The 27,913-nt window shown below is 38.3% G+C and overlaps 2 long non-coding RNA genes across 12 annotated transcripts in view; one reads left to right on the top strand and one right to left on the bottom strand.

Moving 5' to 3' along the window:
• Positions 1-1,458, bottom strand: part of LOC112648730 (uncharacterized) — a 107,443-nt gene extending 105,985 nt beyond the window's left edge. For all 10 annotated transcript variants that reach the window (XR_007411960.1, XR_007411958.1, XR_007411963.1 and 7 more), the window contains exon 1: positions 996-1,458. This is a non-coding gene — a long non-coding RNA (uncharacterized LOC112648730). The remainder of the gene's footprint in view (positions 1-995) is intronic.
• On the top strand, positions 294-27,913 carry LOC112648731 (uncharacterized). Of its 2 annotated transcripts, XR_007411966.1 has the most exons (4): positions 295-396; positions 1,425-1,583; positions 5,797-5,931; positions 27,751-27,913. It is a non-coding gene; the product is annotated as an uncharacterized LOC112648731 (long non-coding RNA). The 2 variants fall into 2 exon arrangements; XR_003129263.2 differs by lacking the exon at positions 1,425-1,583 and having other exon boundaries at positions 294-396.

Below are 27,913 nucleotides of genomic sequence, written 5' to 3'. Positions count from 1 at the left end.
TCTTGGGTGGCCAGTGGGTACTGCTTCAGAACGGGCTGTACTCCTAGAAACAGATACCCTTGGAATTGATTCTTTCCAAATTTAATAATTGAAATAGTCCTAAGTGGTAGAATGTAAGCCATGAATGGTGGGGGCCAAGCAGGAAATTGCAATTGGATACTTAAATACCCAAGCCAAGATGGGGAATGAGACAGTAACTCAGAGGTGTTTACTGGGCTGGACGCAGATTATGACACGGGAGGCTGGAGAGCAGAGAGCCTCAAAATCAACCCCTGCTGTCAGAATTGTAGAATCCAAAATTACAGACTGTACATGACCTGGGGCAAGTCATTTAACCTGTTTCCATTTCTTCATCAGATGATGATACTTGTGCCCCATAGGGCATGGCAAGATTAGGTAAGATGGTTTCGAGGACTTGCATGACTTAGCACAGTGCCATAAACAGTGATGAATGTCCATCTCTTTACGATCTATCACATTTTAAAATGTAAAATAGTTTTCCTCTTATTTTAGACAGCAGTGCTCAGATTTTATACTTTACATTTTTTAATTAATTCATTCATTTGACAGAGAGTGCGAGAGAGAACATGAGTGGGGTGAGGGGTAGAGGGAGAAGCAGGATCTCCACTGAGCAGGGAGCCCGATGAGGGACTCAATGCCATGAACCCCAGGATCATGACCTGAGCTGATGCCACCCAGGTGCCCCAGATTTTATATATATATATATATTTTTTTTAAGTTATTCATGAGAGAGAGAGAGAGAGAGAGAGAGAGAGGCTGAGACACAGGCAGAGGGAGAAGCAGGCTCCATGCAGGAAGCCCGATGTGGGACTCGATCCCAGGACTCCAGGATCGCGCCCTAGGCCGAAGGCAGGTGCTAAACCGCTGAGCGACCCAAAATTTCATATTTTAAATAAATGCGATTAATTTCTGTCTTACACACGAATATTATACATATAATCATATGTTAATTATGATATTGCTAGTGCCTTTACCTAAAAGCGGTCGTCTTCCTTTGTCTAAAAGCAGTGGGTATCTATTGGGCAGGCAGGGCGAGTGGAAATCTGGGTACCTGAGTGGCTTGATTTTAGGAGGTCACAGAAGAGGCTCCTGTGCTCCGCGGGCTGCATTCCCTCCGTCTTCCCTTCTTCTTGATGTGTTAGGCTAGATGCCAAGATGGGATTACACGTGCAGGGATATTATTGAGGAATATGCCTGTGCGGGGGCGGGCGGAGAGGAGGGGACTAGGGAGTCAGGGAAGGCTGGAGAATTTTCTATCTGATCCCAAGTGAAGGAGAGAGGTAGAGAAGGCAGGAGGTGCCCTAGACTGTCGTCCAGCTGTCTAAGGAAGGCTCAACAGAGCCTTGGGGAAACCGTGAAGCCAAAGGCATCCATGACAGGAGCCCCCTGCCTCGGGCCTGCAGGTCCTGCTCTAGCTCAGGCTCCATCCACACGCACTCGGGCATTGTCTGGGAGCAGCCGGTGGGCGTGGCTTCCCCGGTGACGTCAGAGGGGAGCAGCTGCCTGGCCAGCCCACACCTGAGCTGGGGGACCGGCGGGAAACCAGGAGCAAAACTCTCAAGGTGAGCCTCGAGGAGATCTGCTTGTTAAGGCTGCGGTGCCTCTGTGCACCCGAATTTGTTAGCTCTGTTTATCCTTATTCTAACTAGGAGATTTAATTCCCAAGCTTCAGTGGTATGTAATTCTAATGAAGTGATAGCTTATCTATAGAATCTAACAAAATGTTCCACACTCGAGGAGCTTTTGCTGATTAAGTCTCAGAACCCATTAATTTTTTTCACTATCAGGCACCAAAGGCCTCCTGAGTGTGAGGGCAAAGGAGACACTGTAGATCCTGCCCTCACAACAGATATTGTTATGGAATTTTGTAATGTCTACGATTTCTCTGAAGTGTGATTGACTGGGACCCTCCTCCCCCCCCCCCCCCACCAACCATGATAAATCTCTCTAAAAGTAAGCTTGAAAGATTATAACGTTATACATATTTAAGAATAAAAACTATTCCTACACGTTTAAAGATTTTTTCCCCCCCTCACGGAAGCTCTTGGCAGAGGTGAGAATAGACTGACCCTTCTGAGTTTTATCAGCCTCAGGGGCCTCCCCAAGCTTCCTCCTTCTCTGACAGGAATCAGTTTCTCTGGATTTGGATTTCATTTGCTAACAGATTTGATGTGACTTACAATAATATTTACATCCCTCTTGTCAAGTCCTGTGCTGCCTGATTAAAACTCTGGTCACATTTTGATTAATTTTAGCCTTTATTTATTCTATGTACTCTCTCAGTGGAATTAATTATTTCTGGGACCCCAAGTGCCAGGACTGGCAGCACAATTGATGGGCACTACCCAGAGTCATGGAGAAGTAGAGTATTGCTTTCCTGGGGGCCATTCCTCCAGGGATGTATTTGTCAACAAAGATGGAAATTTCTTCACCAGATTTATATACAAGCAATCCCTGGTAGTACAGAATGTAGTGAGTGCCATAAATCTTGGGAAAACTTTATATATATCTCCACCCTGGAGCCTTTAATATCCTTATACCTTCTTGCTCATTGATGGTATCACTCCTAGATGGAAATCTGAGTTAGGCCCTCAGATGCCATAATGTTGGTAGAGTAGGGCACATGGTTACCAAATGTTTGAATCTGGTAACCAAGGTCCAGGAAACCTAATTCCATTTGAAACAAAAAGTGGTTGATTTTTCTTAGATATAGAAATCAAAGTGATCTACACTGAACATTGCAAAACTGAATCTCATTATTGCCAAATTCTAGTTACACTTCCACATGTTGGAGATTTGCTTGGAAGTACAAATGAAATGAAGAACCAGAGAATGATTTTCTTCCTCTGAGCAGATCCTAATATTAGTCATTCTAAGTGGTGAACTTTAATCTTTGACAAATTGCTTATTGCCATGAAGTCTATGAATATATTCACCTTTGGTTGGAACCACAGTGTGGTAAAACCAATTATTTTAAAGGTCATTGCACTGCTCCAACCCTCTGTTATAGATCTTTTAACTTGCTAGACCTTCTGTTTATGTGTGAGAGTTCCCCATCATAAATAATATCTGAACTTGGGGCTTCAATTTTCATTAGAAGTGGGTGGCGTTAAGTCAGAGTAATTCTCCATTAACCATTACTATACTTTGTATTACCCAATGGAAATCGTATGTGATAACTGACAGTTTAATTGAAACTTTGGCCTTTGCTCAGTCGACAGGAATTGGTTTAAGGCTTACCCGTCTGGGCTCAGTTTATGGATGCCTGCCTCCAGATTCTTACAAACAGCTTCAGGACCACTAGGACTGGCTCTGATAAATCCAGTTAGCACTTTCAGAGTCAAGCATAAGAGAAAAATCAAGGAGAAAGAGGGGTCAGCAGCATGGAAGCAGATCAGAGACAGGGAGAAAGCTCGTCAGAGAGACATTCCCAGAGGGGAAGAGAATGGCTGAGGAAATTTCCAGATGTGTAATATCTGGAATTAAAGTTGTCCCTGTCCTATGCTATGCCCTTTTGGTAACCTTCCCCACTTCCTAGCTGAGACCTCCAAACTTGAAAGAAAGTTCCAGCCAGGACAGCCTTGTGTTGGAGGATCGGGAGAAGTTAAGGGACAGACAATAAAGGGAAGTGCAGTCTTCTCTGCAACACCCTGCCAATACCCTGAAATATCTCCTGGAAGAAACACTTCCCAGGGGGAGTCCTAGGGCAGAAGAACATCTACGGTGGTAGGGCATCCTCTCCTTAGGTGGGACCAGAGATGTTAAACCTGGAAGGGACATTTGGGTCAGTCCAGCCCCTCATATGTATGGGAGGTAGGTCTTGGAGAAAGGGGGCCTCTGGTGACCTAAGCTGAATTGGATATGGGTTTCAAGCTGTGAAAGATGCTGATGTTGTCTGCCCCATGATTGCAGCTCCCAGAGCTCTGGCTGCTTCTGTCCCATTGCCCAGCACCATATTCTGCCCCCCCGCCCCCTGAGAAGCTGGTCATAGGTTATTTGTTTGTAATCCACCTTTATTCCTTCTCAATACTGTCTTGCCTCTCCCACTCACCTCCTTTAAGGGCTGAAAGAAACTGGCGTTTTGGATTTAAGGACCTATCTGTTCCCTCCAATCCTACTTATCCATGGATACCCCATGTTTCTAGGTGAGGGACAACACATACTTAGTAGGAGATTATTGAAATCTACAATTTGACAAATATAACTTAAAATGATGATGCCAGTTGAGGTGTTATGTGGATCTTAAAGTGACTTTGGAAATGGATCAATGTTCCTGACAAACTGATACCACATAATTCTTTCTTAAAAAAAAAAAAAAAGTATAAAACACAGGGCTTGAACTCACAACCTTGAGATCAAGACCTAAGTTGAGATCAAGAGTCAAATACTCAACCAACTGAGCCACCCAGGCACCCTTGATATCATGTAATTCTTATCTTCTTGGGCCAATGAGTAAGAGAGTGGGCCTTAATATCATAGGGTTGTCTCCATAGAGGAAGACCATGAAAGGGAGCTGGTGGCCACTGAAAGAATGAAGAAAAATCAGCTGGTACCAAACCTTGGCTTCTTTTCACAGGGGAAATGAAAAGTGGGAGGGAAGTCCTGGGCCCCTGAACATAAGGAAATATTGCTCCCAAGTGGGCAGAGGTATCTATTAGGGAAGTGGAAACACTGAGCACCCTCCCTGGGCTTCTTGACTTAGTCCAGAGGTATCCCTCCTTTCCTTCCATTTGCACAAATCAGTGAAGGTTCTGCTGGAAAGTAGTTTTGTCCAGTGCTCCTGAGTGGGAACATTATCCAGTTAACAAACTAACCTGATCCATATGATTTTTTTTTCCCTAGGCCAGCTTCGTTACAAAACACCCTTGTTCCCAGGGACTTGAGCTACGCTCATTCTTTATCTCCTTTGTTGTTTTGTAGTCATTTTTAGCTGTTATGAATTCTTACTTTTAAAAATCACGTATGATGATTCCCCATTTTAGAATGCTGGAAAGGATTGAGGCTTTGGAAATCATCTCAGATATTAGCCACTGCCACTAACATTGAGGTACCTTTGGAGAAGTGGTTTGGGGATTTCCTCATGGGTGAATATTGGAGGTCATGAGCCCCCTTTTTAGAATGTTTGTGCAAGTTAAGGGAGATTATGGATATGAAAATTCCAGGTACTCTGTTGGCTCTGAGAAAGTGCTAATTTCCTTCCCCTTCATCGTCGATATTCTAGGATTCACATTGCAGAAAAAATATTTAACCTTGATGTCTACCCAAGAAGCATGTACCAGGCCTGCCACCTATTTTGCAAATCATGTTTGATTGGAACCCTCCCTTTCTCATCCTTTTCGCATGTTGATGGCTCTTTCATGCTACAAAGTTTTGTAGGTTATATGTGTTATAGGTGTCTCACAATGCCTGAAATATTTATCATTTGGCACTTTTCAGAAAATGTCTGCAGATCCCTGGGATAGAGCAATTCTAGGGCCAAAAGGAACCTGGTTTAGTAGCTGAGTTATTAACAATATATCCCCCCCCATCTACCTGTGCTTTCTTCAACTTGTCCTTAATATAAGTTCACCTTCCTATATCCATATGTTGAGAAATTTTGCTTTTCTTTTCTCTTCTTTACTCAGGAAAGTTAGAATTATTTTTAGATGGATATTTAAATAGCTACTTCTTATAAATAAAAATTGTTGAAAGATATTTATAACACAGGTAATATTCAGAATTTATTTCCTCCTCAGAAAGGTGAATTTTAATGCATGAATGCATTTTAATTCTCAGACAGGACTTGCAGAAACATCAGTGGAGGTGGATCTCTGGATGTGTATGGCTGCAGATGAAGAAGAGTCTCTGAGGATGGGATATTATAAATTTGTATGAATATTTTCCCTACCACTGTTGAGATTTCATCTCATAGTAAGTTGCTTTTCTACAATTTACTATGAGGAACTGAATGTGAAGGAAAAGAGGTCTTGGGAGCTACCAGTCTTTGCTTTGCCCAAATATTAGTTCCCTTAACCAAAGTCCTCCTATGCCCACTCTATGTAACATAATTTTTTAAAAAGATTTATTGATTTATTTGAGAGAGAGAGAGAGAGAGAGCATGAGCACACAGGAGGAAGGGGCAGAGGGAGAGGAAGAGAGAGATTCTCAAGTAGACTCCCAGGTGAGTGCAGAGCCTGACACAGGGGCTTGATATCACGACCCTGAGATCATGACCTAAGCCAAAATCAAGAGTCGGATGCTTAACTGACTAAGCCACTCAGGTGCCCCTGTTTTCAATTTTTAAGATGTACAAGATGATGATTTAATGTATGTATACATTATGAAATGATGATCACAGTCAAGTTTATTAGCATATCCACCACCTCACACAGTAATCATTTGTGTATGTGTGGCCAGACATTTGAGATCTATAGTATTATTAACTAGAGGCACCACACCTATATTAGATCCTTGGAATTTATTCTTCCTAGACCTCAAAGATTGTACCCTTTGATCAACATATCTCCCTATTTCCCCAATCTTTAGGTCCTGGCAACCAATGTTACACTCTGTGGTTCTAGGAGCTTGATTTTTAAAAAATTGCTGTGAGATCCTACAGTATATGTCTTTCCAAGTCTGCCTTATATCACTTAAACAGAATATCCTCCAGATTCATCTAGGTTATTACAGATGGAAGGATTTTCTTCTCTTTTATGGCTAAAAAATAGAGCATGATGTATAATATATATATATTTATGTATATACATTATATATATTACATTTTGTCTATACATTTATCCATCAGTAGACACAAAGGTTGTACACAGTAAAGGAAACAATCAACAAAATGAAAAATCAATCTATAGAAGAGGGGAAAATATTTGCAAACTATATATCTTGCAAAAGGGTAATATCCAAAATATAAAAGGAACTGCTACAACTCAGAAAAAAAAATTGATAAAAATTTGGCAAAGGACTTGATATACATTTCCCCAAAGAAGACCCCTTTCTATCCTGTTTTACCAATTTTTTCCCTCTGTAGTAGAGTATAGCATATAAATATGCTACTCTATATGTAAACTTTAAGAAATTCCTCACTGGGCTCCACATCATGCTCCAGGTACTTCATCACTTCCTTTCTCAATTTCTCAAGACCTCAACGATTGTTGATACTCACTGACTCTGATTCCTTATTACCTATTCTTCCTTTCACAATTTTCTTAAATATTTTTTAAAAGTGAAAGTATTAGGGGTGCTGGTTGGCTCAGTCAGTTGAGAGTCTGACTCTTGATTTTGACTCAGGTCATGGTCTCAGGGTTGTAAGATCAAGCCCTACATCAGGCTCCTGGCTCAGCACATCTACGATTACAATTCTACTTTCTTTTACCATAGATTCCTTCCATCTATTATCAGATTTCATTGTAAGAAATGAAATGTGAACTCTTTGGTGTCTGGCTTCTTCACTCAATCCAGTGTGTCTGAGATTCATCCTCACTGTTGCATGCATCAGTAAAATGTAACTTTCTTATTGTTGAGTATTATTTCACAATTATTTTTATCCTTGCTCCTACTGATGAATATTTGAATTTCTTTCCAGGTTTTTACTGTTGTGAATAAAACTTTTGTGAAAATTTGCATACACATCCTTTTGTGGACATATGTTTTCATTTATCTTGGATACATACATCTAGTAGTGGAATTACCTGATCACAGAATAGGAACACGTTTGATTCTGTCAGATACTGTCAAACCATTATCCAAAGTGGTTGTAAAATTTTATACGCCCACCAGAAATGCATACATTACCAGTTAATCTACATTTTAAAAAATAAAATTCAGTGTTGTATAGGTGCATAATGACAAATAATTATCATTTTAATCTGTGTTTCCCTGATTCCTAATGATATTAAGCATTTTTTCTGTGCCTGGGCCATTTGTATGTCTCCTTTTGTGAAGTATCTGTTAAATCTTGCTGATTCTTTAAAAAATTGAGTTTGTCTTATTATTGAATTATATTAATTTTCCAGTGCTGCATTACCAATTACCATAAATTACTTATTTCACAAATTATCATTATTTGTTACTTTTTAAGTGAGTGACTTGAAGAGCATACAGCTATTATTTCACAGTTTCTGTGCATCCAGAGCCTGGGCATGGCTTGGCTGGGTCTCCTGCCAGCATCTCACAAGGCTGCAGTTGAGGTGATGCCAGGGCTGCTTTCTCATCTAGAGCATGGTGTCCTCTTCCAGGTTCAGTCAGACTGTTGGCAGGATTCAGTTCTTTGTGGTTGCAGAACTGAGGCTTCTCTGTCTACAGGTCATTCACGTGACAGCTTGTTTCTTCAAAGCCAAGGTCTCTCCTGTTTTGAGTCACTTTTGAAAAGTTCACCACATAGGATATTCTCCCTGTAGATTAAAGTCAACTGATTATTGGAGGCACCTGGGTGGTTCAGTTGGTTGAGCATCTGACTTTTTGGTTTCAGCTCAGATCATTACCTCAGGGTCCTGGGATCTAGCCCCACCTTGGGCTCCATGCTCAGCAGGGAGTCTGCTAGAGATTCTCTCTCTCTGCCCCTCCCACCACTTGCACATATGCTATCTTTCACACTCTCTCTGTCTCTCTCAAAATAAATAAATAAATCTTTTAAAAAGTTGACTGATTATTGGTTGTAATTACATCTGCAAAATCTTTTACTTTTGCCATGTACCATAACCTAATTACATCAGTAGCATCCATCGTGTTCACAGAGGCTGCCTACACACAAGGGGAGAGGATTATGGTCTGCATGTACACCAGGGGTGAGAACTGTGGGGACCATATTAAAATTATACCAAATAAGAGTTTTTAAAAACATAGATATGAGTCTTTTGTCTGATATAATTATTGAAATTATATTTTCTCAAGCTGTGGTTTCAGTATTTGCTTAGTGATAGCTTTTGATGAGCAAAAGTTTTTTAATTTTAATAAAGAGTAGTTCATCAAAATTATTCCTTTATGGTTAATGATTTTTATCTTTTGTCTAAGAAATATCTGCCTTCCCATGTGCTCTGAATATCATCTCCTGTTTTTTTAAGAAGCTATATAGTTTTAGTTTTCATTTTTATATTTAGGTCTATAATTCATCTTAGATTCTTTGTGTAGGGTATAGGTGTGTAAAATAGGAGGTAGGGTCTTTTTACGTCCCCCACCCCATATAAATATCCAATCATTCCAGTACAATTTATTAAGAAGATTTTTATATCTCCATAGAATTGCTTTTATGCCTTTGCCAAAACTCAGTCTTGGGACCCTTTATTTTATTCCATTGATCTGTGTGTCAATTCCAATGTCAATGGCACATTGTCTTGATTAGGGAAACATCACTGTAAATCTTGAAATCAGACAGTGTAAATCATCCAACAAAGTTCACCACTTGAAGGATTGTTTTGATAGTATCCCATCCTGCTTCAAGTTTTCTCAGGAGCATCAGGAGGGGTCCATGGAGAGGAGTCTGTACATGATGCAGACTTTTCTTGTGTCTGTGTCTCCCAAGAATTCTATGGTGTTGTGCTAGCCCAGACTTGACCTTAGTCCTTCACTACAAATCTTCTTGTTCACTTGTATGGTGTCCACTGGCTCTTTCTCCTCCTACACAGATGCCAAGCTGGCTCACTTTTTGTTTTCAAGAAGACAGGAGACAATATTCTTTTCTTCTATTTCAGACTACTTTACTTCCCTGAGTTCATAGCTCTGGAGGGCTCGATGAAAATTAAGATCACATAGTAGTTTGTCCAGCTTTTTCTTGTTAGAGTGGGAGCAATGCTCACGTGGTCTGCAGTGATATCTCCTTTTTCATTCCTACATTGGTAATTAATCCTGATATGCATGTTTTCTACTGTGTCTTGATCGGTCCTGTCAGATTTCTCAATTGTGTTAATTTTTTCAAAGAAACAAAGTTCAGTCTTGTTGATTTTCCTTTGTTACTTGTATATTTTCTGTTTCACTGATTTCTACTTGTTATCAGTTCTTCCCTTGTACTTACATTGAGTGAAACATTTCTTTTTAGATTCTTAGCATGGAAGTTTTAGATCACAGAATTTGAATCTTTTTCCTTTCCCAATGTAAACATTTATGGTTATAATTTTCTAAAGACTACTTTAGCTTAAACTCACAAAATTTAATGTTTGGTTTTTATTATCATTCACTTATGGTTTCTAAGTTCTCTTATTTCTTCTCTGTCTCATAAATAGTTTAGAAGTGTGCTCTTATTTCCCAAGTATTTAGAGACTTTCCGTATCTTTTTGTTATTGTTTTCTAATTTAATTCTTTTTTTTTAGTTCAATAACATACTTTGAAATGGGACACCTTGGTGGCTGACTCTTGGTTTCAGTTGAGGTCATGATCTCAGGGTCCTGGGATTAAGCTCTGCATAGTGCTTTGTGTTCAGTGGGGAGTTCTTTCTTTCCCTCTCTCTCTTCCCCTCTCCCAGTTCCTGTGCTCTCTCTTTCTTACTCTCTCTCTTTCAATAAATAAATCTTTAAAAAAAGAAGATACTTTGAAAGATTTCAGTCACTTGAAATTTATTAAGAATCACTTTTATGATCCAGAATATGATTGCTACTGGTGAATGATCCATGTGCACTTGAAAATAATATGTATTCTGCAGTTTGGTGTATTATATAAATGTCAATTGAGTTACCTTTATCGATGATAGTGTTCAAACCTGCTGTGTCCTTGGTGTTTTTGCCACGTTTTGCACCCCTGCTTCCCACTTCCCTTTCTTTGAGAGATGAATGTTAAAGTTTCCAACTATAACTGCAGCTTTGTCTATTTTCAGTTATGCCATCTTTGCTTCTTGTGTCTGAAGCTCTGTTCTTAGTGACATAAACATTTAGAATTGTGATATCATCCTGATAAATTGACCTTTTTATCATTATGAAATCTTTCTTTGCTTCTGGTAATGTCGCCTGCCTGATATTAATATTATCACATCAGCTTTCATACACTTAGAGATTACAGGTGTGTCTTTCACATTCTTTTATTTTTACATTTTCTGTAAATAGTATATGGTTGTTCTTACTTTTGGTAAATCCATTCTGATATACTGCCTTTTAATTGGTTATTTCCTTCATACACATTTAATGTTCTGTTGATGTGGTGAGGCTTAACTCTATCACTCAGCTCTTTGTCTTAATTTTGTTTGTTTTCAAGAGCATGCAAGTCCTTTCTTTCATCTAGCAGTTAAATTGAGGGAGTGGTCACTCAGATTTCTCCTAGAGTTGCTTTAGGCTGTAGATGTCCCAGGTTTAGATAGATGGAAGGCATCTGTGTTAGCTGAATCTCCAACCTTCCACATGCGACCAGTGTGTTTTTAGTACTGTCAATTTTTGACCTGGGAGAGGACTAGACAACAGTTTCAGATAGTTTTTGCCCACCTTTGGATTCAACCCCAGCAGTAGATAATATTTGTAGATAATTCTACAATTATCCTGTAGATAAATCAACAGGAAAATGCCCTATGCGATGTGACTCCTTGCTGCTCTGCAGGACCATTTCCACCACTTCTCCCCAAGATTCAGGAGGCAGGGATGAGGCCAGGGGTTGTCAGGCTAAGCAACTATTTTGTTGTAAGTTGTTTTTTTTTTTAAATTCAATTTGCCAACATATAGTATAACATCCAGTGCTCATTCCATCAAGCCATCAAGTGCCCTCCTCAGTGCTTGACTCCCAGCTATCCCATCCCCTCACCTACTTCCCCTTCTGCAACCCTTTGTTTGTTTCTCAGAGTTAGAAGTCTCTCATGGTTTATCTCCCTCTCTAATTTTTCCCATTCAGTTCCCCTCCTTTGCCTTATAATCCCTTTAACTATTTCTTATATTCTACATATTTTGTTGTAAGTTTATTTTGTTTTACTTTGCACTTTTATCACACTTACAGATTCCAGTTTGCCCCACCAGCCTACTCTGTAGTTTAAGGCCTGACTGACTTCTTCCCTCTGATAAGTTTCTCCCCTTACAGTAGACATGCCCTCCTGTTTGCCCAGACCAAGTACAGAGGCTGCCATGGTTCTCTAGCCTTCTTTGAATACCTGTTTCTCTTGGGAAGTCAAGTCCTCAGGGCTTTCTTGTCTCACTAGTTTTTTGCTTGACCTATAGGAAAATAGGATTCTTATTTTTCTCAGGTTTTTCTTGATGTCAGGGAACAAAGATCTTTCATATCTTCTGCATTGGATGGAACTGAAACCTCTTATGTTTCTTGTCTTTCTTGAACACATTCCAATTATGCTTTCTTTTATTCTGAATACTCAGCTGAAACATCTTTTGTCAAGGTCAACAATGACCACCATTTCGCAAAACCCAGTGGTCAATTCTTAGTTCACATATTATTTTATTTGTGACCTTGTGACACTGTTGATCACATAGTTCTTTAAATACTTCACTTGGCTCCTGAAACATGACTGTTGATTCTCCTCTTATCTCTGTGATTACTTTTTGTGTGTGTGCACATTTCTCCCAATCTTCCCTGCTTCTAATTAGTGGAGTGCCCCCAAATCACACCTCTCTGTTCTATTTGTGTTCACTCAATTAATCATATTATCCAGCCTCATGGTTGTAAATAGCACTTTTATGTTGATGGCTCCTTGGTTTGTATTTAGAGCCCAGAATTGTTCCTGAACTTCACACTTCTATATCTAAGAACCCAAATAATATTACTCTCTGCTATATAATTTACCTCACAAACAGTGTCTTCAAAATAAAACTCCTAGTTATTCCTCCAAAATCCATTTTTCTGCATTCTCTCCCCAAAAGTTGCTTAGATAAAAAAGTCTTTAGTTTATTTCGACTCTTTTCTTTCCCTAGTAACTGACATACAATCAATAGGCAAATCATGCATATTTGCCTTCAAATTATACCCAGAATTCACACATGAACTTCACTGGTATCACCTAGTTCAAATCATTATCCTCTCTTCCCTGATAATTGCAATAGCTTCTTAACCAATTTCCCTACTGTGAGACCCAACTGCCACCTCTCAGCTTCTGCTTCATAGTATTCTCAATAGAACAGTGAAAAAACTCTGTTTAACCCTCATCACAGCACCCAACTTCTTTGTAGAGAACTTTCTAATGGCTTCCTTTATCATTCAAACCGGAGGTCAAATACTTTCAGTGGCCTTAAGAGACCTTATTTGATATTGTTCCCTGCTAGTTCCCTGAACCCTTCTGCTACATTCTTTTGTTTGCACATTCTGTTCTAGCCACGTTGGCCTTCGTGTTATTCTTTACACATAGGAAGCATTTTCTTGTTTCATGTCTTGCTCGTGTTCATTCTTCTCTAAAACATTTCCTGCCCGAAAGCCTCATGTTTATCCCAAGTTTCTGTCTTTTTTTTCTATTGTTACTTTAAAAAATAAAAGACTCAAATTTTTAAAAACAATGTTAAGTACATAGCAAAATTAAGAAGAAAGCATAGAGATATCCCATATGCCCCTGCCCCCAGCCTCCCCCTGTTATCAACCTCCCTCACCAGTGTGGTGCATTGGTTACAATTGATGAACCTGCACTAATACATCATTATTACCATATTTTATTTGCAGGATGGGGGTGGGTATGATACCTAGTTTATTCATTAGAGCTCTTAACATATTAATCTGTTTTAATTACTGGTCTAAGAATTTCAACATCCCTGCCATTCTGGTTCAGATGCTTGCTCTGTCTTTTCAAATTGTGTTGTTTGCCTTGTAGTATGTCTTGTAATTTTTTCTTGATAGCTGAACATGATGCACTGGGTAGAAAGAGCTGCTGTAAGTAGACTTTAGGAATATGGTGATGACCTGTGAGAAGGGAAGTTATCTATAGTCCTATGATTAGATCTTAGTCATTTAGTGAGCCTTTGCCTGGATTGTGAATTTCACAAGTGTTTATCCTTTTTCTTTTTTCCCCATGTAGGTGGGACAAAATGGCCAAAGTAGGCCTGGAGTTAAGCATTTCCCTTCTCCACATCAGGTGGGCTCTGATAACATCCCAGCAGGTTAGAATACAGTTAATTAATTTGCCCCGAGGGCAGGATCTGTTAAAAAGAACAGAGTGCTCTGGCATACTTCACAGTGGTTCTTGTTCCTCAGAAGCAAGAGGAAATTTTTCTGATATTTCCTGTGGGAACCTAGCTCCTGCAGGAAAATCTTACAATGCTTTAGGGGCCTCCCTATGACTAAGACCCCTGAAGTTTTTAACTCTCAGATTTGCTTCCAGCAATTTGTCAATTACAGTTCAGGCACTGGTTCCTGAAGCAGTTCCACTCAGTGTCTGTGCCCTAGGAAGCCGTGACTCCATATTCACCTGTCTCTGCAATCTGGGGCACAGTGATTTGCCCTGTATCCTTTTCCTCTTACGGATCCAAGAAGAGTTGTTGATTTTTCAGTCTATTTAGCTTTTTACTTGTTAGGACAGAGTGTGACTTCCAAGCTCCTCCCATATAGAACTGAAAACTCCTTCAAGTCTTTGATTAAATACCATTTCACTAGATCAGACTTTCCTGACTAATCTATATAAATAATAATACTTCCTGCAATCCCCACTCACTCTGCCTTTCCCCTTCCTGCTTTGCTATTCTCCTAGCCCTGATCTCTCTGTGACACAGGATAGTCTTAATCCTTTGTTTATTGTCTTTCCCTCCTGGGAAGTATGCTCAATTATGGCAAGAATTTTGTCTGCTCTGTTCACCACTGTATCAAAAGTGTCCAGAACATGCTGGCATAGAACAAGAGCTCAATAAATGTTTACTTAATATATGAATGCATGGGCTGGGGTCCCACTCAGATCTTTTCACTGTTGGTATTGTATTCTGTGACTCAGTCTCTTATTTATTCACTCTAAGTGCTATAAAACTTTGGGATGCAATGGCATCATTTGAGGGAAACATTTCCCCATATTGTTCTGATTGATTTTACTTCCCAAGAAGCTGATGATTAAGATCTGAGGCAGAGACATGACCCAAACCAAACCTGGCTAGGTAGATATGCCCTCTGGCCTCTCTGCCACCTTGCCCCTAACTTTTGTGCCCCTCTAATCTAACATTAGAGCTCTGCTTGCTTGGCCCCTTAGTCTTTCATGCCTCTGTCTCAAACCACAAAGGCTTCAGGAGTAGCACAAAACCTTCTCAACAGATGCTATATTGCCAATAGAATAATAGCCACACACTGTTCCGGTATCTCTGCAAATTCTACTGTAAAAAATGTCCCTTCAAGTAATTTGTAGCTAGGAACACATATCAGAAATTAAAATAAAATGAAACTATTCCTTTGTTCTATAAAATACTATGAAGATAAATAAATCTTATGCAATCTCATGAAATATGTGCAATAAAAATCTCCGATATTAGCTCCCTTTCTACTTTCTCCAGAGTGAGGCAGCAAGGCCACTAAGCTGGCAATAGGAGACTTGGTCTTATTTCTGATTATGTTGTTGATTAGCTATATGACCTTAGATATGCCACTGCTACTCTTTCAGTGGCTTAGGTCGAAATCCTTGGATTTGTTTTAACTCTTTTATTTCTCTAATAATTTCCATACAATCAATTAGTAAATCCTGTCTATCTACCTTGAAATTATACCCAGGATTGAAACACTAACTTCACTGGCATTACCCTGGTTCAAGCCATTGTCCTCTCTACCCTAAGCTTTTGTTTTCTCTTTTCCCAGCTTAGATAACTCTTGGTATTATATCCATCTCTAGGATTGATATGGATTTCTCTCTAAGATTCTATGGGTTTTGTGGGTTTAGGATTCCAAAGCTTTGACTCATTATCCCAAATAATAGAATGTATGTGGCAAAGGAAAAAATGGGCCTGTGGGCAACTTCTATCCTGACAAGCAAGGGAAGAATTTCACTTGAAATATGTTTTGGAAATTCGTATAGCCTTCTGCTTACACTTCTACAATTATTGCTGCTTTTACACTTCTAACACCAAATGTGTGGGGTTTTTCTATACCCTCAACCACTTTTCTAGCTCTCTAGACATCAACTAGGCATCCTACTGGTCAGTTCAACTATGACACTAACTACCTTGAGTTAGCATCAACTTCACAGGTGTAAGCACTCAGTCCCAAAGACTGCTCTCACTTCAGATGCTAATTATAAGTTATGTGTGCCCAGACCACCCATAGTTCTGTCTGATTTGGCCACAAAGTCAAAGGTTCCCATAACCCACCCTTTTAGCTTCAACAATTTGTTAGAATGGCTCACAGAACTCAGGAAAGCAATTTACTTATGATTAGTGGTTTATTGTAAAGGCAATAACTCAGTAACAGATGAATGGAAAAGATGGATAAGCCAATGTATAGTGCGGAAGAAGAGGCAAAGAGTTTCCATACCCTCCCTGGGTGTTCCATCCTCTTGGTATGGGGATGCATTCAGTAACCCTGAAGCTCTCGGTTTTTTATAGATGTTCCATTACATAGGCAAAGATGGATTAAACCATTGGCCATTAGTGATTAACTCATTCTCCAGCCCCTCTCTACTCCCTGGAGGTTGGGAATGGAGCTGAAGTCCAAACCCTCTAATTATGTCTTGCTCTTGTGACCAACACAATCCTGAGCTATGTAAGAATCCACAGACACTAGTCGTCTCATTAGCATACGAAAAGCAGTTTTATCACTCCAGAGATTTAAATTAGGAGTCCTGTGCCAAGAACAAGGGAAAAACCCTAGGAACCAAGACTGAAAAGCAAATATCTATTTTTTATTACATCACACTACCAAATCCACTGCTTCTCTTTCTTGGATACAGAGACTTCCTAGCTAGGCTCTTCAATTCAGTCTCTTCTTTCAGACTTCATTGTCTGTTTGTGACAAAGTGGAGCCAAATTAAAAGTTTAAAAGAATGATCATGTTTAAAAATAAATGTTTTTATAAAAAGATATGATTTTATTGATACAATATGAAGCCAAGAATTGTTGTAAAGGTGAGTTTCTCATAATCGTAGACAGAAACACGAACTGTTAATCTAATACATAGGTCAGATCTTATGCCCTCAAATAGGGCTATAAAAAGTCTCAGAGTGATGTTTATGCCAGAGGTTAGCTGGCTTTATTGCTTACAGCTGTTTTGGTTGAATATCAATCAGAATAAATTAATTTATGCTACGCTAGCAAACTACCTCAAAAGCACAGTGGCTTATAACAAAACTAGCTAACCTCTGCAACAGACCTCTGGATGGCCTTGAGCTCTGTCTCAGAATAAGATCCTCTGTCCTGGAAGTGACACCTGTAACCACAGCACACAATTCATTATCCAGAACTAGTCACAGGGTCCCACTCAACTAAAAAAGCAAGGGAGTACAGGGGAGCAGTGCAGACAAGATGCTCAATGCTATCATATGTCCAGAAGGTAGAGAGCTAAAATATTTGATGAAGAACAACATTAAGAAAAAGTACCACATGTTGCAAGTAACAGAAGCATAATGTAAGGAGAAGAAAATGGCTTTTTATTGCAATATAATTGACATGGAACATATTAGCTTCAGGTATACAATATAATGATTCAGTATTTGCATACATTGCAAAATAATCATCACAATAAGTCTAGTTAACATGCATAGGTACAATTTTTTTCCTATGATGAGAACCTTTAAGATCTACTCTCTTAGCAACTTTTCAAATATGTAATATGGTATTATTAACTATAGTCACCAACCTGTACATATATCCTCAGGATTCATTTATTTTACAGCTGGAAGTTTGTATCTTTTGACCACCTTCATTCAGGCCACCCATCTGCCACCCCCCACCTCTGGCAAGCACCAATCTGTTCTCTGTATCTATGGGCTTGTGTCTGGGTTTTTGGTTTTGGTTTGTAGTGGGTTTTGTTGGTGTGGCTGTTGTTTAGATTCTATATATAAGTGATATATGGTATTTCTCTGTGTGACTTATTTCACATAGCTAATGCCCTCAATGTCTATCTTTTGTGGTCACAAATGGCAAAATTTAATTCATGTATATGGCTGAAAAATATCCCAGTGTATGAGTGTGTGTCTGTGTGTGTAAGTGCACGTGTATTTGTGACATTTTCTTTAGCCAGTCATGCATTGGTAGACACTTTAGTTGTTTCCATATTTTGGCCATTTTAAGTAATGCTGCAATAAACATATCATACACATATCTCTTCGAGTTAATGTTTTATTTTCTTCAGATAAATACCCAAAAACAGAATTGCTAGAATATATGGTATTTCTATTTTTTATTTTTTAAAGGAACTTACATACTGTTTTCCATAGTGAATGCACTAATTTACATTCCCACCAATAATGCACAAGGATTTCCTTTCTTCCACATCCTTGCCAACACTTGTTATTCTTGTTCTTTTTCACAATAGCCATTCTAGTAAATGTGAGGTAATACTTCACTGTGATTTTGATTCGCGTTTTTCTGATGATTAGTAATGTTGGGCTCTTTTTTGTGTACTCATTGGCCATTTGGGTCTTTGTAAAAATGTCTTTTCAGATTCTTTGCCCAATTATTTAGTTGAATTGTTGGGGGTTTTTTGTTTTTGCTTTTGCTGTTGAGTTGTATGAATCCATATATTTTGGATATTAAACCTTTATTAGATATATGATTTGCAAATATTTTCTCCCATTCAGTAGGTTGCCTTTTCATCTTGTTCTTTCTTTTGATGTGCAGAGGTTTTTTTTTTTTTTTTTTTAAGATTTTATTCATTTATTCATGAGAGACAGAGAGAGTGAGAGAGAGAGAGAGAGGCAGAGACACAGGCAGAGGGACAAGCAGGCTCCATGCAAGAAGCCCAACGTGGGACGAGATCCTGGGACTCCAGGATCATGCCTTGGGTGGAAGGCCAGGCGCCAAACTGCTGAACCATCCAGAGATGCCCTGTGCAGAGTTTTTAAATTTACTTGTTTATTTTTGCTTTTATTGCCTTTGCTAATGGTGTCAATCCCAAAAATCATCACCAAGACCAATGCCAATGATTCACTCCCTGTGTTTTCCTCTAAAAACTATGATTTCAGGTCTTACATTCAAGTCTTTACCCTACTTTGAGTTAATTTTTGTGTATGGTGTAAGCTAGTGGTCCAATTTCATTCTTGTGTGTGTGTGTATGTGTGTCCAGTTTTTCTAGCATCATTTATTGAAAAGACTGCCCTTTCCTTGTTGTATCTTCTTGGCTCCTTTGTCATAAATAGCCCACACATGCATGGGTTTATTTATGGGCTTTCTGTTCTGTCCCATTGATCTATATGTCTGCTTTTATGGCAATATCATTCTGTTTTGATTACTATAGCTGTGTGATACAGCTTGAAATGAGGGAACATGATGCTTCCAGCTTCATTCTTCTTTCTCAAGATTGCTTTGACTATTTGGAGTCTTCTGTGGATCCACATAAATTTTTGTATTGCTTGTTCTGTTTCTGTAAAAACTGCCACTGGAATTTTGATAAGGATTGCATTGAATCTGTATATTTCTTTGGGTAATAACAACATTCTAACAACCTTAATTCTTCTAATCCATGAGCATGGTATATCTTTCCATTTATTTGCCTCTTCAATGTCTTTCATTAATGTATCATAGTTTTCAGAATAAATCCTTTCACTTCCTCAGAAAAAACATTTTTTGAAGGATCTAAAAAAAATGAAAATGACTAGACCTCAGGAACTGCTAAAAGCAGAGAATAAAACAGCACTCTCTTCATCTCTCTCTCCCCTCTGTTTTGTGCATGACTTTCTTATTTCTTTTCCCCATATTCTGGTTTCTTCTAATTCTCTGAGACACATGAAGAAGACAGCTTGTATCAGATCCCTAATTGTATATCTTACCATCCAGACACTCCATTTAAATTGGTTTATTTCTTTCAGTTCCAGATGAAAGACCCTGATAGATCATGCCTTTGTCAAATGTTCACAAATGGTCTAAACAATTCTTCCATTTGTCAGGGTCATTGTGAAGGAAAGCAATAAATATTGCAGTTGCCACTTGAATGTGGGCAGAAACAGTTCTTAGAGAGAGGCTATTTGGCAGATAACAAATAAATACATACATAAAAAAATAAAAATTTGCTACATGTCTCTGTATACATAAGACAATGAGAAGAATAGTCCTTGAGGTTTCCCTGCGAGCTTAAGGCATAAATGTAAGGGGGAAAAGATGATTATATAAATACCCGATACTTGAATGCTATTTTTTGTTCAATTCTTTACAATCTCTGAGGATTTCACTATTTAGTACAAAGAACCTAGAGTAAGACTTGCTCTAATATTTAGAACCTTATATCTATATGTGAATTTTTAAAAAAGATTTTACTTATTTATTCATGAGAGACACACAGAGAGAGAAAGAGGCAAAGACACAGGCAGAGGGAGAAGCAGGCTCCATGCTGATGTGGGACTCGATCCTGGGACTCAATCCTGGGACTCCAGGATCACACCCTGAGCCGAAGGCAGGTGTTAAACCACTGAGCCACCAGGGATCCCCTATATATGAATTTTTTAAGATCAAAGACCACCTCTGTAACCCTAGGTCTTACCATATTCATAAAAGATAAATATAAACTTAAGGGGAAAAGCCTGGAGCAAAAAAGATTATATCATCTTTATGATCATCAAGATGAAACAATAAGTTTAATTAGTAGGTTTAAATTCAATTTACTAATAATATTGAAAATGTATGCAGTGAAATGTGAACAAAATTACAGGAAGATCAGTGAAATACGAACAAAACTACAGGGAGATCAGTGAGATGTGGACAAAATTACAGGAGGATCCATTATGGTAGATTTTTGATAAAACAAGCAGATCAAAAATCATTAAACATGGAATATTCAAACAGTACATTAAGAAAATAGAGCTAACATACATATAAAGATACTGTACTGTGTAATACATAGAGTATTTACAAATAATAGCCATATATTGGACCTCAAGATTAACGTCTCAACAAATTTCAAAAGCCTGATGTAAATCTTTCCCAATAACTCATTAAAATGAACTCGAATCAGAAATAAATTGCAAAAATTAAATTCCCATATTTTGATAATTAAAAAGTATATCTATAAATACCTTTCAACAAAAGGACAAATTAATGCAAATCAAATCATATTTAAAAGTGAACAATAGGGCAGCCCAGGTGGCTCAGTGGTTTAGCCCTGCCTTCAGCCCGGGCCCTGATCCTGGAGACCCTGGATCGAGTCCCATGTCAGGATCCCTGCATGGAGCCTGCTTCTCCCTCTGCCTGTATCTCTGCCTCTCTCTCTCTCTCTCTCTCTCTCTCTCTCTGTGTCTCTCATGAATAAATAAATAAAAATCTTTAAAAAAAATAAAATAAAAGTGAACGATAATGCAGTGCCTAGGTGGCCCAATCTGTTAAGTGCTGAACTCTTGATATTTGCTGGGGTCATGATCTCAAGATCATGGGATTGAGCCAGCGTTGGGCTCCATGCTGAGCTTAGAGTCTGCTTGTCCCTCTCCCTCCCCATCTACCCCTCCCTTCTGTCTCTGTCTCTTTATAAAAATGAATAAATAAAATATTTATGAATAATGAAATACTATTCTCAATTTGTGTAGGCTGCAGGTAAAGCAGTATTAAAAAAATCCATGGCCTTAAGTGCTTACAACATAAAGGAAGGAAAGATAAAAAGTAATGAGATAAACATTTGACTCAAAGAGGGAAAAATAGCAAAATAAATCAAAATAAATTGTAAAAAGAAAATAAATGCAGAAAATAATAAAATAGAAAATAAAATTAAAATTAGTGAATAAAACAAAGTTAAAAGTTGATTCTTTGAAACAACTATAGGAAGATCAGTGACTCTAGTCTCTGACTAGAGACTAGACTCTATCTAGTCTAGTCTTGACTCTAGTCAAGAATAAGAGAGGATCCAGGGGGCCTGTATGGCCCAATTGGTTAAGTGTCTGCCTTCAGCTCAGGTTATGATCTCAGTATCCTGGGATTGAGCCCTGCATCGAGCTCCCTGCTTCTCCTTCTCTTCTGCCCCTCCCTCATGCTCTCACATGCTCTCTCTCTCTTTCTCTCTCTCCCTCTCAAATAAACAAATAAAAATCCTTAAAAAAAAAAAAAAGAATAAGAGGATCCACAAATTAACTGTATTTGGAGTGAAAGGTGATATAGAAATTGCAGACAATAAAAAGATGGAAGAGGATACTATGAACAATTGTATGCCAGTACATTAAAGAGAAATGGATAGATCTTAGAAAAATATAAACCTGACACAAAAAGGAGAAGAAACCTTATAAATTCTATAATCTTTAAAGAAACTGAATTAGTAGTCAAAAATTACTCACCTCCCCAAAATAACAATCACTATATGACTTTACCAATGAGGTCCATGATAAAAAGATGTAATTCTAATCTTGCAAAAAGTCTTCCAGAGAACAATCCAGAAAAAGAGGAAATCATTCCCCAACTCATTTAATAAGGCTGGACTAATTTCAATACCAAAACCAAATCTGAACAAACATGGAAAAGATAAATTACAGATCATATTAAAAAAATCATAATAAATTAGCATACCAAATCCAGCAACATATAAAATACATAATGTAATGATTTTTGATTTGGAATAATGTAAAGTTTGTTAATAATAATTCATTAATTTACCTAAATTACCACATTATCTAAATAAAGGGAAAAAAAGAGTCATAATAAATGCAGAAAGATTGCTAGAGATTATTCAACATCTTCTTATGAGTTAAAAATACTCTGTAACATTATGAACAAGAAGGAAATTCCTTAATGTGATAAAGGGTAGATAAAATAAGAACACAGAAGGCATTATGTTTAATGGTGTAATATCGATAGCATTTCCATTTAAATCAAGGACCACACTAGAGTGTCCACTATCACTTACCAGCATTGTACTCTATACTGTAAGTTCTAGCACATACACAGTTGATAAAGGAAAAAAAAGGCATAAAAATCAGAAATATGATTATCATCAAAAAATCCCAAATAATATCCAAATAAGTTTTATAGTTAAGAAAATTTGGCAAACAAAAATCACTACCTTTCTACATAGTAGTAATAAATAGCAAATGGAAAGATACTATTTATGTAATATAAAAGACAAGAAGTAGCCACTATAATTCTCATAATACATGTGCCATGGAGGCCTGGGTGACTCAGTTGGTTAAGTGACCAACTCTTGGTTTCTGCTCAGGTCATGATCTCACGATTGTGAGATTGAACCCCACACTCCACACTGGGCTCCTTGCTTAGCTTGGAGTCTGTTTAAGATTCTCTCTCCCTCTCCCTCTGCCTACCTCCCCCCCCCCATGCTCACTCTCTCCCTCCCTTTCTCTCTCTCTCTCTCTTTCTGATGGATAAATAAAAGTTAAAAAATAAAACCCACAAGTGCCTCACATAAAGATAAAATTATAACACTTTATTGGAAGTCATAAATAAATTAAAATGTCATGGTTTTATATAGGAAGACATATTTTAAAGACATCTCCTTAAGTGGGTAAATTCAATGCAATGTCACTCAAAACACCAGTGAGTATTCTATTGTAGTTCTTTTTGTCCTTAGAATATACCATCAGGGCAGCCCCGGTGGCTCAATGGTTTAGTGCCACCTTCGGCCCAGGGCTGATCCTGGTAGACCCGGGATTGGGTCCGCGTCGGGCTCCCTGCATGGAGCCTGCTTCTCTCTCTGCCTGTGTCTCTGCCTCTCTCTCTCTCTCTGTCTCTCATGAATAAATAAATAAAATCTTTAAAAATATATATATATACCATCAGTAAACATACAGTCAGAATACTGGTTTACAATTATTTGTATTAATCTTTTCTTCTAAGTATTAAAATTTGAAATGGTTGGTTCATCTGTTTCTGCTGACATGAAATTTTAGCATTTTTAAAAATAATTTTTATTTCTTGAATATATAACATATTAATATAGGTCAAAGGCAAAGAATATGTTGAAAAATATGTAGTAAGTAAAGTCTGCTTTTTTCACCTGCACCCCTGGGTAAATAATCTCATTACTTTCTGGTTTATCTTTCTGTGTTTTCTTTTGCCATATTCTGCAAATGCAAAAGGAAAAAGAAGCAAAGGTCTAGTACAGAGGATTGAGTAAAGAAACTGTGACACACTTGTACAATGGGTATTATGGAGTACAAATGAAGAGACTATATAGCAAGACACATGAGCACATATTGAAGGAAGAAATAGATAAATTCACAAATCAGAAAAACTCAATGTATGTCTAAGAGTACATAGGTAGGCCATAAAAGGACAAGGGAAAGCAGGGACATGATCACAGAAGTCAGAGTCATGGCTGCCTTGGGGGCTGGAGAAGGAAGGTTGTCAGTCTGGTTGCTGAATACTAGGGGGCAGTGCTCTGTTTGGTAACACAGACAGTGGTTATATAGGTGTCTGCTTTACTTTTTAGTCTTTAAATATATATATCTGATGCATTTGCAAGTTAAAGAAAAATTATAGCCCAAATATGATATTTTGAGTCAAGATATATAGTTTTATTCATACTAAAAATTGAACTTGAAAGGTTAATGTTTTTATAGTCTTTCACTATGATTATTTCTACAAATTGTATTTATTGACTATTAACTCCTTGGTTTGGAGTGAAACTTGCATTTACCAATATTGAATTGATGAGAAGGGAAATGAAGTTTATTTATGTCTCCTTATTGTCCACTGGTAAGATAATGAGGCCTAGGTTCTCTTCAGCTGTGGGATAAAGGAAATGATCAAAGTGGTGGACAAGGTTGTAAATTTTTGACTATGACATTCAGGACCTGGCTAATCTCATTATTTCCACCAATACATCCAAGAAGGGGTAGAAAGATAAGAGAAGAAAAAATAATTGCCTCCATTGGTCATTTTAATTTATAGGCTAACAAATTCATTTTAAGGGAAATAAACCTAGAGATACTCCATATAAGGTAAACAGTCTGTCATTTTTATAGCTCTGGGATGTGGTTTTCATTCTCAGTCCCCTATGTCTATCTCCAATGCGTCATATTCCAGAAATGTTCTTTTCTGCAGGCCCTGAGTCAGCTCGAGTACCTAAATGATCTGATTAGCAGGAAGAGAGACCCTGATGTCAGTACAGTATGACCTAAATGATAATGCAGTCATCTGGAGTAGGTGACCCTTGTGCTTTTTGGGGATCTATTGCTCATGGCATGAGTACCAACTAAAGGATTAGGCAGAGAATCCCAGCCCATTATCTAAGGATGATCAGTAACTGGAGATACAGCCTTTGCTGACCCAACCTCACTCTCCCCCTAAGTGTGGAGGTGGGGGGACAACATTCAGTGCAGAGTCCCTGTGGCTCCCCCACACTGAACTTCCCTATGGAGCTTGAGGCAGCCTTTGCCTCTACACTTACAGCAGCCCTCCCTTAACACTGAGAGAGGGCAGGTGACAGGACCCAACACTTCATAAGCCCAGTGTTAGGTACGTATCTCTTTTAAAAAAAATTCCTCAAATCCCATTCTCCTATGTTCTCCTCTATTCTTAAATTTTCAAAGTCATTTTATATCAGTTAAGGTTTTATTTTGACATTCACAGCAAACTTGATCTCAGTAGGTTCTCACACAAGTGGAAAAAAGGACCAGGGTGTATGGAAGTCAGGAGACTTGTATTTGGAGGTCCTGGAGCAGAGAAAAGAGTTTAAGTATATGGTGGAATATACCTCTCAAAGTGGACTTTCTTCACTTTATGCAAAGGTCTATATCCAATAACTTGAATTTTTGTTCTAGTTATCCAAAGGCTACAATTTTGCAAGAGGAAAGGGGAGGCATCCCCTTCCTCTCAGCTTCCTTCCTTCCTCTCTTTATACTGAGAAGCACGGCCAAAGCTGCTACAGCTATAGATTTGCTTCCTGGCCTTCAAGTCAAGTCTTGGGAAGAGGAAAAATCAAATCAAACTACCACATAATCCTCCCTGAGCCATAAAACCAGCCAATTCTGGCATCATGTTTTGTCTGTGTGGTCAATCGGCCTTGGTTCTTCTAGAATGCAGCAGTGTCAGATTGATACACTGATTCTTTTACTCATGAACCAGCCCTCCTTGAGTGTGATACTTGGTTCTTTGAACCTTGTTTCCACATCTGTAAAATCAAGAGAATAATAGCTAACTGGGAGGATTCTCATGAGTATCAAATAAAATCATGGAAGTAAGAAATTTGCCCATGAGAGACCTTTTTAGCAGTTATTATTCGTCTCTAGCCAATTTTTGGTGTAACTGTGCCATAGATATGTACCCCCCCACAAAGCAGGTGGAGGATGTTAATGGGTAATGGAGAGTCAGGAATTGGTGAACAAGCACAGTGTGTAGAGTTCAAATATCTGGGTCTCAGAATCTTCATGTACAACAGGCTTGCAAAAGGGATGAACTAGATTTCCAAAGACTGTCTCTAATGTCAAGAGAGGTCAATGTACTTCTTGTTAATGTTTTCTTTCCTTCCCTCACTTGAGTTATTTTTTTAATTTTTTTTAAAGATTTCATTTATTTATTGATGAGAGACACACAGAGAGAGAGAGAGAGAGGCAGAGACATAGGCAGAGAGAGAAGCAGGCTCCATGCAGGGAGCCCGATGTGGGACTTGATCCTGGGACTCGATCCTGGGACTCCAGGATCCTGCCCTGGGCTGAAGGCAGATGCTCAACCACTGAGCCACCCAGGAATCCCCCTCACTTAGTTATTAATCAGTAACCTACTGGTATCAGCAAGAATCTGACTGACTCCTTCATCTCACGGAGAATAATCAAGCAGGGGCTGAGAAACATCTATATTCCAAGTGATGAAGAAGTAATTAGTAAGAGTCAGGATCTAAACTCAGAGCTAAGGCTCACTGGTCAAGTGTTCTTTTACTGTCCACCACAGCTGCCGGGATTAAAAGTAGAGGGTGAGAATCCATCACCTTCTGTCTTTCCAATCATGAGAATAATACAAGAGCCAAGGAACAGAAACCAAAACACCCATCGTTAGCTCTTGAACATTCTGGAGTTGGCCATGAACATATGCAAGTACATCTATGTATGTATATGCATACATGCGTGTATGTGAAATGAGTATGTGTATTTTGCATGCATCTAGATATGCATGTTGGTATGCACTATGTATACCTACAAAACCATATGAAGGCCACCATTTTTATAAATTCTATTTGTATTGATGTTGATTTTAACTTCATATTTCCTTCTCCCAGAAAGCGCATTTTTTTATCATTTTATTTTATTTTTCTTTACCTTTCTTTTCATCATGATAAATGTACTCTGTAATCCCCAATCCCTATTTCCCCCATTTCCCTACCTAACTCCCATCTGGTAACCATCAGTTTGTTCTCTGTAGTTTGTCTATCTCCTTTTCTTCCCTTTGCTTGACTCACAGCAAATTCTTATACTAAAGGCATGACAGCTATGTTTTTAGGGAGCAAGAAAATACTCTAGAAGAAGTTTTGAATGTATATGTATTTTCATTCATGATGAAAAATTATAATCTTGTTCAAGAAAGTGTAGAAACAGCAAAAGACAATGAATCACTTTGAATCTCAGTGCCTTACCACGATGATCCTTAGCATTTTTATGTCATTCTTTCCTTAGGCAATTTTCTTTTCAATAGTTCTTTCCTCACCCGTCTTAGTTAAAGTATGTTAAATCAATAAAATAACTCAATAATCTAACTGACAGTATTAGCCATTACTTCCTCTCCCAGTAGATTTTAAGTTCCTTTAGGCAGGAACCATGTCTTATTCAACTTTCTATTCCTGATTTCTCTCTTTCCCCAGGGCCTATCGTACTGCCTGTACCTAGCAAGTATGCAATGAATCCTGCTGAATCATATTTTGCATGAAAATTGTAGAAGACCTAAGAAGCCCTGGGAATAAAGATTCAAGTGTCAAATGAAAGAGGGGTTTGAAATTGACATAGTAATAAACTATCTACACTTTT

Source organism: Canis lupus, chromosome 7, assembly GCF_003254725.2.
Source record: "Canis lupus dingo isolate Sandy chromosome 7, ASM325472v2, whole genome shotgun sequence".
Classification (NCBI taxonomy): domain Eukaryota; kingdom Metazoa; phylum Chordata; class Mammalia; order Carnivora; family Canidae; genus Canis; species Canis lupus.
This window is presented reverse-complemented; position numbering and strand designations above follow the sequence as displayed.